At 39.7% G+C, this 13,179-nt stretch overlaps 1 protein-coding gene across 9 annotated transcripts in view; it reads right to left on the reverse strand.

Annotated features, from left to right (window-relative positions):
- The window catches only part of ATPSCKMT (ATP synthase c subunit lysine N-methyltransferase), a 100,940-nt gene that overhangs the window by 41,728 nt on the left and 46,033 nt on the right, over positions 1–13,179 (reverse strand). For 3 of the 9 annotated variants that reach the window (XM_054059925.1, XM_054059922.1, XM_054059921.1), the window contains 2 exons: positions 10,162–10,330; positions 4,185–8,190 (listed from right to left, as the gene is read on the reverse strand). The exons of 1 other annotated variant lie outside the window; for it this stretch is intronic. The gene's annotated coding sequence lies outside the window, so the exon portion shown is untranslated. Of the gene's footprint in view, positions 1–4,184; positions 8,191–8,685; positions 9,621–10,161; positions 10,331–13,179 lie in introns of those variants that run through there. 5 more of the 9 variants (XM_054059928.1, XM_054059920.1, XM_054059924.1 and 2 more) reach the window with 4 other exon arrangements.

A 13,179-nucleotide genomic window follows, 5' to 3' on the forward strand; every position in this document is an offset into this window, starting at 1 on the left:
ACTCTTATAGTCCTTCGCTTTTATATTGAGTATGATGTATGTGGAATGGAATGCTCTGTTGGTCAGCTTCAGGTCACCTGTCTTGTCCACTCCTCCCTGCAGGTGCAACCCTTTTTTATCCCTTTGACTTAAGGCATTTCACCAACTCAAGGTTAACTCTGGTCTCCACAGGGATAAGTACAAGCAGTGGACTATCTGCATACCAATGCCCTGTTACTTTGGTGATAATCATAAAATTCAAGCATTACCACTTTTAGAGACAGACTCTATCTGAAAAAAACTGTAGTTAACTTTCAGAAAATGAAGCTACTTAGACAAGGCTTAACTGAAAAGTTAGAAAATTAATTCTGCTTTACCTCAAACCAGAACATGCACTTAGGAAGATTAATAGACATTAGAAAAAAATTCTTCACTGGAAAGATAGTTTAGCACTGGAATTCATTATTCACGTAGACAGATTCTCCATCCTTAGAGGTTTTCAAGATTGGCTAGACAAAACTGCTTTTAATTTGATCTAGAGTTGATAACAGTCTTGCTTTTAAACAGGAGGATGGACTAGATGGCCTTCAGATGTCTTCCAAGTAAAATCGTAACAATTCTGTGAAAATCTATGAAATAAATGACACTGGCCAGTGTAAGTTGCTTTTTATAGTAATGCTTGGAAGGCTTATGAAATATGCACTTTGTTCATGAGTGCCCTGGATAAATGTAACCACGTTAGAGAAAGGACCAGTCCAAAATGGCAGGACCTCCCTTTACACTACACATGGGAAGAAACCATGTTAATGGTTTAGGACAATACTTTCCCTCTCTAGGAACTGAAAGCAAACAAATCAACACTGAAAGGCAATTTTTTTCATAGGTGGAATGTGGCCTAGACTTCCATCAGAAAAGAGCATGAAATGCCAACCCCTTTCTATATGCTTAGATGCATTAAACATTTTTTGGTCTTATAAACATGGTACCTTCAACACAAGGGTGACAAATGTGTCTAGTATTTGCTCAGAGATAAGTATCATGAACATTACCCCCCAACTTTTTGGCAGCTCTCTCATGCAAGTATTTTTTACTTCTTTTAAATGAGACTAGTTTGCAAACAAAAAAAAAAAAAAACCCAAAACTTAAAGAATTGGTAAACTACAGATTTTAAAAGTCAATTACAATCTGTAAGGAAGTAATGAGATACTGAATTTTGCTCATGTTTTTTGACATGTGTATGGCACAGTCTTGCATTCCCGTGCCAAGTAATAAACATATACCACTGAATTTGGCTTCTCCTCACTGAATATGAAGGAAACCCCTGCATACAATGCCTGCCCTGGCAAGGTGTCTTTTAAAAAGCCTACTTCCTACCATGCACATTATTTAATATCTGCATATTCCAGTATTATGCCAAATGCATAAGCAGGTTTGCCTACTATTGGTTAGTGATTTCAAATAGAAATTTATTTGTAAACTGCATTATTTGGTGGGATCCACCTTATCTCCTTCAGCAAAAGTCTTCTTTTTTAGTCATTGCACTAAAACTGAACCACTCATCAAAGCCAAAAAGGTACCGCTGCAGCAGTCATTTGGTCTTACTGAGTTCAGTGTTATATCCAGCTACATATTGAGAGCACACAGGGATAAAAAATGCCAGTTTGTAGTGGAATTATAAAATACAAAAATCACTCAGGAACAAATACTAGAAAGCCATAGAGAATACTTGGGAGTAGTAAAAAGATACTGAATTCGCTGCTTATGTCCATATTAATAAATTTTAAAAAGGGCAGGGCAGGGGCTCAAATACCAGCCTACAGTGATCCATAACATTTAACTGCCAATATATGTACTTCATCAACAGTTAGCAATTAGTAGTCTCCCAGACAGTGTGAGATTGAATGCAGTCTGCAGGATAAGACCAGCCAAGGACTGTGTATTGTGGATGTCTAAATATGCTATGGTTCATTTTATTTTCTACCATGGGCATAACCTTTAAGTGCACAAGAAAGTTGCTAAGAAGAAGCATCAGCACTGTATTCTCCCATACCCTAAAATCAGAATGGGTACCAAAATCACAGATAGTATCAGATAGCATCAATGCAGTTAGTTTGTCCTTATTCTAGAACTCTCCTGCTCTTTATTCTTCACCGTATATTCACTTAACTTCTCCTTGAAGTAGCAATGGGTATGTCTGGCACACTACTGTAACCACAGCTTATGTAGACATTCTAGACAAATTCAAAATACAGAGCTTGGATACTGCTGACAATGCAGCCACAGCAAGAGCCAAGCTCAGGCTGGTGGATAGAGTTTTTAACCAATTTCCTGTGTGGCTTTCCCACTGCAGCTAGAATGTCAACAGTACCTGAGCTAAGCAGCTTTTAGCTAGCTCAAACTTGTTCAACCCATCTGCAGCTGCTGTAACACAGACATACCACACAGTTCAGCACTCAGAAGCCATAGGGATCTTCCAAAGCTTCTCTCAGTTGCTGACCAACCCTGGAGCCCAGGCTGGTTGGAGGTCACAGACGGACATGCAGAGAACAGCCCATATACCGCTCTTGCCAAACAGAAGCTGGCATCATGTGCAGGCCCCTACAGCACTGACAGAGATCACCAGTGGCACCCCCCTCCAGCCCAAAATGTACCCAAACACCAAGCACGCCCAAAGCATCAGCCCCTCAAGTTAACAGGCAGGGGCAAGTTTACTCCCCTACCAAAGCAGAGAGTTTCCCTCCAGTGACGCCAGGCATAGCTAAGCTAATTCTAAACATGTCCATGCACAGTCGTACAACCACAGCATGAAAGGTATTCAATGTCCTCCATAAGCAGAACGTCCAGAACTAGATGGTGTACCATCAAATTATTGCAGCGCTCCTACCTAAATCTAATATGCCTGGGCAGGTCTGAGTAGCAAAAGAGTAAATGCAAATTTTGCAAAGGATATTGATACAAACTCTCAACTTCTTGATAATAAGCAGCACTACAGCTTAAGCGCCTCAAAAAAGTCAATCCTGCTAGCATCTTAACCTCTGATCTTAAATACTCTAAAGAGCTTTCAAGGTGATGTTTGCTCCAATAAGCTTTCTCCTGCAGTTCTAGTAAAGTTTTTATTACTTTCACATAAGTAGATGAAAACAAGTTAAGCCTCTGAGATATGAGAGAACAGCAATAATGTCTGCTTTTTTCATTTTCACTCTAATAAAAGAAATCAAACAGTAATTCCATGCAAAAATGTGAAAAAATGCCACACACCTGGGATTATAATTGGTATCATCATACCATTGGTAACATCGTAACAGGATCTTAACTAGCAGAGGCTGCTCAAGAGTCCCACTTACATATTAAAAAAACAACAAAAAAGCTTCATTTCACTTAGTTGAGATTGATACTCGCTTCATAAAAAACCCTCCTATTTAAGCTGACATAAAAGTATTTTGTTAAGGCTTAAACAGCTGCCCTAGTAAAACATTAATTTCTCAATTGGATCAAACTAATTTGACTTACAATAAGTGGGAGGAACAGTTTAATTAGAACTATTGAATATAATCTGCACCAGACTAGATTTTCTTCTCAGCATCAGGCAGAACTCATTATAAAAGTGAACTCAACCTTTTGCTCATAATTACCTTTGGAAGACCAGCACTTGAGACAATTTACTAATAGCAGAAGAGGAACTGCACAAAGTTACCACTCAAATGCATCTATTAATTTAGGTTTATTTTCTGCTCAGCCTTCCAAAACTAATTACTTAACACTGAGGTTAGAAAATCGGAGAGCGAGCCCCAAGAGGAATGGGGCAGAAGGTCTCTTAAAAAATAGCATTTGACCCTTGAAGGGGAAGGAAAATTCTAAAAAAAAAATGTTTGTGCAATTGCATAAGAAAAAAGGTCCCCCAAATAAATTGTATAAAGGGCAGGCAGTTCAGCATTGGTTTCGTCTTCACACAAATACCTTATGAGATTGGAGTTACACGGCAGATGAAATTCACTGTTGATAAATGTAAAGTTATGCATATGGAAAACCAAAAAAGGTTTGATGAACTGAGTGACAGGCTCTGAGTTGACCATAACTAGCCACAAAATACAACACAGCTCTGCTCTATGATGGCGAGTAGCAGCCATGTAAGCAGCCACCGAGAACGTCTCTGATGAAAAGAACAACATACATGGACAGAAGCATGAAGGTATGGTTTCCTCCTCTGTATTTATTACCTTGAAGGCATACTCTGACCTCATAGTACACATATAGCAATGTTCATACAAGAAGCTGTATGGAGTCACAATTTTAAATTAAATAAAAAACTCAACTTTGTGACTGTGAGAAAACTACTTTCACACCATGTAATTCATCATCATCTAAATGACCAGCACGAGGTTCACACGTTAATGTTACCACTGGATAGCCTTAAACCGGGTGGTATTTAGAGGAACAGGCACTAAAGTTACTATAGTAACTATGTCTACCAAATATTTTCCATCGCAGGAAGCAATACTTACACCAAGTTTAAGGTTTGCTTTAGCTATGCTTAAAGATCAAACTAGGGAGTCTTAATAGAATAGAAAGGTCCTCGCCAGCACCTCAGAAAGGGTCCTCAGCATCTTCCAAGATTCACCACTATGTCTGCAGGTTGTTTAGTGACTGATCTATGTTGTCTTGCATGCAAGAATGATTTTCCTTGCTTAACCCAGCAAAACTCTGTTCTGCTGTCATCCTACTGTGCAGACAGCCATAAACACCACTTGCTGTTACTACAGCTGCATCACAGATGACAGGCTGCTATTAAGAAATGTATAAACATCTTTTAAAAGGCCACTTTCTCTTCAACTTACTTTGATGGCATCTTGACCTACAAATTCATTAGCAATAAATTCTTGTTTCAATGCATAACCTCAGGTATTGGCTTCTTGATAAAAGAAGGAAAAAGGTTAATACATAACATTGTTCATTACCAGGTGCTGCAGAATCCTGCACATCCTTCAAAGGTTATTGCTTTCTTTAATGAACATGTCTAAATTGGGCTTCAGCACTGACAGTACTGTTCTATACATTTAATAGCTACAGTAACATTACTGTTTACAATTACCAGGTATGTTTAATCAACTACTTTCATATAAGCATCAATAACAAAGTTGGGCGAGGGCACCACAGAAAATGCCTCTCTGATTTAACGCTTCAAGAAGAATAACTGTGATGGCTGTGGATCCTGCAACAAGGAAAACATTGAACTGTAACAAGAAGTACAGAGACTGATGAAAGAGTCAGCACTGTGGCTGGACGATACCACTTGAAATACAGTCTTGCCAGAATGCTTGCCAGCTCAAATACAGTCTTGCCTGAACGCTGCCCCAACAAAGCATTGCACAAAAGCCACATAAATTATATCTTGTATCTTAACTGACCAAAATCAGCACAAGACCGCAGTAATCTCTAAAAATGCACTACATAAATTTTAGCCTGGAATTCTGTCTTCCTTAGAAAAGCAAACGAGATTTCCATTTTTCATTTCACCTCGTTAATTCTAGTTTTTCTTTACCACAACTTTCATGTAGCCCCCAAGCAATCCAATCATAAAATAAGAATAATTATACTGTCTCATGACAAGAGCCTCAGATTTGCCTGGTAAAAATAACTACTAGACAGGAAGCCTATGGCTTGATGGTATTTCCATTTAGTATAGCATATCTTTCCTTTAATTTCATGGCTGAATGGGCTGATGGGCTGAAAGAGCTCCTCATTTAGGTCAACATGACCAAGATCAGAAGCAAACTTTCTCTCATTAGAAAGAGACTTGGAATCGGTTAAGCCAAGCCTAAGCTTTTTATATCCTTCACAAAGACAACACTGATTTAAGAATTCACACCACAGAAAAGTACAGGAAGATTACTCTGCATTACTGAGGACAGTAAGATTTGTTCTTAGAAGAAATACAAAGAAAATGCAATTTAAGGAAACACTAACTATAAAAAAAGATAATACGTTATGACAAAAGCAAGGAAATTGTACCTAGAAAAATGCATTTTTCATAGCTATGATTCAATTATTACAAAGTACATTAAGGTGAGGCTTGAATATAAATGGAAAGAAACACGATTAAAAACTAAATCATAAAAATTACTATATTTTATCGTGTTTCACCAAAATTACATCCAGCAAAATAGACATTTACATAGTTTCACAAGCATAATACATATGAAGATTTGCTCTACAAATTTAACCACCAAAAAAAACCCTTACAGCACATTCCCAAGGCCAGGTTGGATGGGGTCCTGAGCAGCCTGATCTAGTGGGAGGGGTCCCTGCCCGTGGCAGGAGGGTTGGAATAAGATGATTTTTAAGGTCACTTCCAACTCAAACCGTTCTATGATTCTATGATTCTATGATTCTAAATAAAAGGTTCTATTTTAAATTCAAGATTAGCTGTAGCACCCAAGTAATTAAAAATTAATATGATTCAGAATTGTTAAAGGAAGAAATCTATGTAGGATTAATACAAGATGCATATCTCAAAAGTTCAAATCCTTCATCAATGAATCTATGCATTTGTTGCACAGAACAGCATGCACATGATCAATATTCCATAGGAACAGAAATGCTATTAAATAAGTATCACTATGGAGGGGAGGAAATATTGTTTTTTCTGTAAATGTGTCTCCCCTTCCCCCCTATAAAAGAGTAAAGACACAAAGAAAAACATATTTGCAACAAATTAAAGCTCCAGATGCATCTAAAAATAATTATGATATGAATATTCCAATATTTTCAGGCCCAAAGGATTTCTTATCTCTTAGGAAACTCAAAAAAATCTTTCAGTCTATGAACCTCTTACAGGGTAAAGAACACTAAACACCTGAAAGGCAATCAAGACTTAATTTAATTTGGGCACCACTTTCTGACAATCTTAAAAGAACATTTCTACTCAAGAGATACAAGTCTCTATTACATAAAGGAATTTTCACATCTTCTTATTAGTCCTTTTATTTTTTTGGTTTTAAATTCTCTTCACCTTCTCTAGGATCTTTCCCAACACTACCTGATACAGAGAGTGTTTGTTCACTTCAGTGGGCTGTGGATCAGACTTTTAACCATACGATCACCTAAAGCAAATATTCTCCATAAAAACAGTGCAAAAATACTAAGCTTGATTTTCCTCTTCCTAATTCCTTCTTCTCTTTGTAATCACACCGGTGTTGTAAATCAGACCATCAGACAGAAGTTCTCCCTGCCTGCTGTTCCAGCAGAGTTAGGAAGCGGTGAAGTAGCCACCTGAGGAGATGTACAGGCTCTGCAGATGTGGGGATATGCTTCAGCGATTAGTTGCTTTTTTTCCTTAGCAAAGATGGACTTTCTGCAAGCAGACACTGCACATCCTCTGGTAGAACTGGTGTGAACAACTTTCTCCACCCTAGCACCAGCTCCCCGTACGACATGATTGAAGTGTTTGTGTCTACCAGATGTGTGAAATTCAATTGCACTCTGGGCTTCACACTGTACAAACAGGACAGAACAACTGAAAAAAGCTTATTGTTCAAACAGTTTATTAGCAAGTCTAACGAGGCTCTACTTCTAACCAACTCTACTAAGCTCTACTTATTAGCAATGCTATTAGACACTACTGACTTGCTACTAACTAGCTGGACTCTCTTTAGCGTGTGCCACACTGGAGTCCAAAGCCATCACCTGCCTCTGCAGTGTTGGGGCTGTAGGTACAGATCAAGTAGTAGGGGACTGTCGGGCTTTGGCATTGTCATGAGGCTTCTGGCAGCATGGGCATTGCAAACCATGGCTGACAGCTGGGAGGGCAGGCCAGCCTTGAGGGCTTCTGGCTGCATAAGCCCACATGAAAATATTGCAAAATATGGTGGAGAGGTATAAGTGTGCTGGTAGAAAGAAGAGGGGCAGAGGGATGAACTCTGCCTGCTACTCCAGCAGGCTTTAGAAGTGTCAGAGCAGCTGCCTGTGGAGACGTATGGGCATGGCCAATGCCACGAGGTGTTCTAGCCTATTGCTTCATGGGTGTGGTCATCACAGGTGGAGATGCCTGTGTGACCCCTGCAGGTTGACCACTTGGACTTCAAAAGGGCTATCCATCTCCATATCCTGCGTCAATGCAGCTGGGGCACTCTGCTGAAGGCCAACACTTCTCTTGCACCTCTCCAGCAGCTGTGGATGCTCTTTGTTAAAGTTGGGGTTGCGGTAGTAGAGCAACTAAAGAAAGGAAGTGAGAAGAGTTAGTTGCCACTGGAAAATCCCAAGCTTTGAGAACTAAGACTTTGAATTGCTAAAGACAAAACATGGGTTTTGAAAAGGACTCTCAGGGGCATTAGAAAACCAAAGCATAGGCTAACACATTAAAGGATAGTTCTGTTAAGATAATGACACCCTGGGGTTTTTGCCATCCAGGAGCAGAGCAGGGTAGGGTTTCCAAAAGCATAGCTACTTTTGAAAGCCAAATACCAATACTTTTAAGCCACCTGAGTGTGGATGGAGCACACAAATAATACTATGATCCTTAGATATATCTTCTCGTAATTAAGCAGGTGCCATAGGAAGCTTTCAGATTTGGTACAGCAAGACACGTAGCAAATACATTCAAAGAAATCCGATTACACTGAGTCTGTCATTCCGTTGAACAGGTTCAATCTAAGCAGAATAACCAAAATGCCCTTATCTACATTTCTACTAGTCAGAAAGACTAACTTCCTGAAAACTACCTGAGAAGAAATTTAAAACCAGATCCTCACTACCATCCTAGTCTCCTATATTGCAAGGACTTATGTGAATGTCAGATGGTTGATGTGCAGAGCAACTGCTGCACCTTGCTGTGAGCAGAAGCCGTTGCTGTTTCTGCCAGGAATCCAGAAAGTGAAGCTGACCTTTGGAAATCCCATTACATTTTGATGAATCCATAGAGACTGAGCTGTCAAATCAAAGTCTTCATGCTCTCAGTTGCAAAAACACGCAGAGGTCCTGCCTGGCCCAGCACTTCTTGTTTGAAGAGGTCTTCACTGATGGCAATGCATTTTCCCCTCTCAATCCACCAAACTGAGATAAAACTGGTGGCTCTCCATCATTTTCAAAAGGTTTTGAGGAAACCAAAGGGATGAGAATTCATTGGCTTCACCCACACTCTCACTAGAAATAGGAGGGACTCATTTGGTCTGCTTGTATGAAACACCCCAAACTCTCATATATGCTAAACCCTGCGGAAAATGATTAGGAAGGATGGATGGTGGAGGTGAGAGCAGGCATGCCTCCTCTGGAGGCTGATACAGCTGGAGTGAGTTTGCAAGCCACCCTGATGGAGGGCCAGAAGAAAAAGAGTCTGGTGCAAGGCTCAGGAAGTAGCTGTTCTAGCTCTATTTTCACATGGCAAACCCCTTGTTATTTCAGGGGCTTAGGCTACACGTGGTGAGCTTCCTTTGTCTCTCCTGCTCCCTCCTCATGGCATGCTGTAGGTATCATCTCTTGTGTTACAGGCATTCACCTCCCTGTGAGGCTGGCAAACTGTCTAGGTATGGAGTGGAAAAGTCATGGGGCAGATGCTCTGTTGGTAGTAGTAGAGGAAAAGCTTTGCTCTGAGGCTTCATGCAGTTTTAGGGAGAGCGGTGTTGGTAGCTCCCATGTCCTCTTTTCATCTAGAAAAGCAATTCCAAGGGCTGAGACACACGCAGAAGACTAAACAGAGAGGTACTGTAGAGGTCAAGCAAAAAGAATAGTGCCTACGTGACACCATTTCAATATTGCCAATAATGTCAAAATACTATTAGCTCCCTGCCAACTCCTTTATTTTACTGCCCAGCCTCCAAATCAGGCCTTTCTTCTGTAAATAAGTAAAATAAGTGCCTTCTGATATAACCACAATGTAAGTCCTTTCTAAACCCTAATTTGCACACCTGTCTGGTGCCTACTTCAAGCTTCTCTGCAGTTTTTGACCCCAGACTTCAACTCATCAGTTCTGACTGAACCTCAGCATGGGAGAAGTGGCATGAGTTCAGTATCTCTCTCTGGAAGTCTTAATCAGATCTGAAAGCAAGCAAGGAAGGCACCTTTTTTTCTTTTTTTTTTTAAAAAAAAAAAACTAGACAGGCTCCAAAATGGAGAGACCATCTGAAAATCCCTGTTCTGATCAACATCCCAAACCCTTAAGAAAATTCAAAACACTAACGACCTACCCACCTCAATCAGATATTCAGGAAGGAAGGGTCAAATTTATGTCTTCTTAGGAGAAGCAATCAGGCTCTTGGCATGACACAAAAACATAGCCAGAAGCAATACTTCATGAAGGACTTTCCACAGAGATCTGCTTTCATCCAGAGAGCAGTGCTGTTCAGTGGCCCCACTGCCTCTGGCAGAAAATGAAGAGAAACATCATCAAAATTCAAGAAGACAGGGGAAAAAAAAAACCAAAACAAAACAAAAAACCACCACTTAACAGTGCAAAACTATGATGCTGGTGAGGAATTCTTTTAAGGTACTGTCCTGAAAACTGATAAAGTAAGCTTCTTCCACCGTATGCTGAAAAGCAGTTAACTGGCATCTTTAATATCATGTATATAATGGTTGCTGCAGATAGGACTTTTCAATAGTAAGGTACCGCTAGGTCAGTTGTGGCATTAACAAAAAAAAGGCAAGAGGAGAGGGAGAAGGAGGGTAGAATTTCATCCTGTTTAATATTTCTGTCTCATTGAGTTTGTGGAGATAAGCATATTAAATTTCAATATGGCACCTAAAAGCTGTGGGGAAGGAATGACTTACAAAAGAGGAATCTAAAAAGGGCAAAAGAATAAGGTTAAACTTTTGTACAAAAACTGAGCTTGCCACTGCCTGTGTAGAAAACAAAGCCTTTGGTTAATGACAACAATAATGAAGCGCAATAAATCAATGAACAGGGCAACTGGTGCAGAGTTAAAAGAATTTAAACTAAAAAAGGAAAATAAAATACACAGGAAACTACTCAAATTTCCCATTTAATACCACATTAGGTACAAAATGCACCGCTGAACCTTTTCTAAGACATCTTTGATTCAATATCTATATCCTGTAGCTTTGTATTTGTGGGGATCTTCCAAGAAATTTATTTTGCAGTTTCCAAAATACTATGTTCTAATGTTTCAATTGAACATCAGCCATGTAACAGAATTCATCTCATTTTCCAAAACATACTGCACATTAATATGCCATATACATCATTCATTTCAGTCAGTCAATCAGTAAGCTGAGCAGCTGTCATGTGAATTAAACAAATCATTCCAGAAAAAACTGGAATTGGTAGATTTACATTTGAGTCACACTGCTGCACTTCTGTACTGTGATGTTTTGCTAAAAAAATACTAGCACTCTGCCCATTTTCAGAAGTATGTGCTTCATTTCACTTTTAAATTTACTGGTGTTTACTTTTGTAATTCAGAAGTAAAGAATGTGGAATTACACAGGAATGCTCAGAATAAATTCAAGATGATTTCTTGGTAGAAACATGTAGAGAAATACAATCGACAGCTTCCAAGATAGCTAAGCGCTTCCATATTTCAGGTCTAACTCACAAGCAGCATATTAAGGACCTGAAATCTAAGTTGTAACTGAAGTGTGCTAATCAAGGATGGAATTCCTAATCAGCTGTTGTAAAAATTAGTTCTCAATACCATCCTGAATAGAGTATGACATCTTTCACCTCCTCCAAAATAGAACTGTTACTGTAGCTGAAGTGAACATGGTGTTCAGTATGCTCTGCTAGTGCTCTCTCAAAACCTTAATCACACTGTGCACACACATGAATAGTTCTGAGACTAAAACCCTGGAGCTAAATGCTCTACCATTCCAATACTCCTTGATAAATAACATACAAACCACCTACAACAGAAGTCTGACATTTGGGTGGCCAGTAAAATTCATTCCTTTGCTGAAACCACAATCAGAAAGATCTCATCTTCTAAATGAATGGCCCCCTTGCCGGGGGGGGGCATTCAGTAATGACCACTGAATGGTCCTTATACGAGTACTATAAGTATTTTGGAAAAGTAAGGGTTTGTTCAGGAAGGAATGACACCACAATATATTAACGATGAGACCGAAAATAGCAAAAGGATTTCTCACTATGCTGTGAACATTTCAATTGTTTAATCTGTCTAACAGACAAGTGTGCAAAGGTGGGGTGGAAGGATAAGTGTTTAGGTCTGATTAAAAGACCGTTCAAAATAAATTGAAATTTAAAAATATCTGGGAAACAGCATGAATTTTAAAAATAAATATATGACTGTTTTAGTCACAAAATTCTATTTACCTGAAGAACCAGCAATGTAACATCTGTTGCAGATGAATTATAGGATCATTTACGTTGGAAAGGCCCTTTAAGATCACAAAGTCCAACCATTACTCTACAGTGCCAAGCTCAGCACTAATCCATGTTCCTAAGCACCACATCTACACATCTTTGAAGTAACTCCAGGAATGGTGGCTCCACCACTTCCCTGGTCACCCTGTTCCAATGCTTGACAACCCTTTCCATGAAGACACTTTGCTGAATATCCAGTCTAAACCTGCCGTGGCCACTTAAGGCCATTTCTTTTCACCCTATTGCTTGTTACTTGGGAGAACAGAACAACATCCATCTCACTACAACCTCCTTTCAGACACTTGTAGAAAGTGATAAGGTCTTCCCTCAGCTTCCTTCTCTCCATACTAAACAACCCTAGATCACTCAGCCACTCCTCACAAAACTTGTCTTCCAGACCCTTCACCAGTTTTGTTGCCCTTTACTCTTTTAAATTCTTTGAAAAAGATGTAAATGAAAGTGGCAAGAAATAATCTCTGCCCCAAGTATAGGAAACTTGCAAGGAGCTGTTTCAAGTAGGATAGAAAAGAACTACATTTCACAGAATCAGAATCACAGAATCACACAAGGTTGGAAAGGACCCATTGGATCATCGAGTCCAACCGTTCCTAACACTCCCTAAACCATGTCCCTAAGTACTTCATCCACCCGTTCCTTAAACACCTCCAGGGAAGGCGACTCGACCACCTCCCTGGGCAGCCTGTTCCAGTACCCAATGACTCTTACTGTGAAGAATTTTTTTCTGATATCCAACCTGAACCTCCCCTGACGGAGCTTCAGGCCATTCCCTCTAGTCCTGTCCCCTGTCACTTGGGAGAAGAGGCCAGCTCCCTCCTCTCCACAACCTCCTTTCAGGTAGTTGTAGA

Source organism: Cuculus canorus, chromosome 2, assembly GCF_017976375.1.
Source record: "Cuculus canorus isolate bCucCan1 chromosome 2, bCucCan1.pri, whole genome shotgun sequence".
Lineage (NCBI taxonomy): Eukaryota > Metazoa > Chordata > Aves > Cuculiformes > Cuculidae > Cuculus > Cuculus canorus.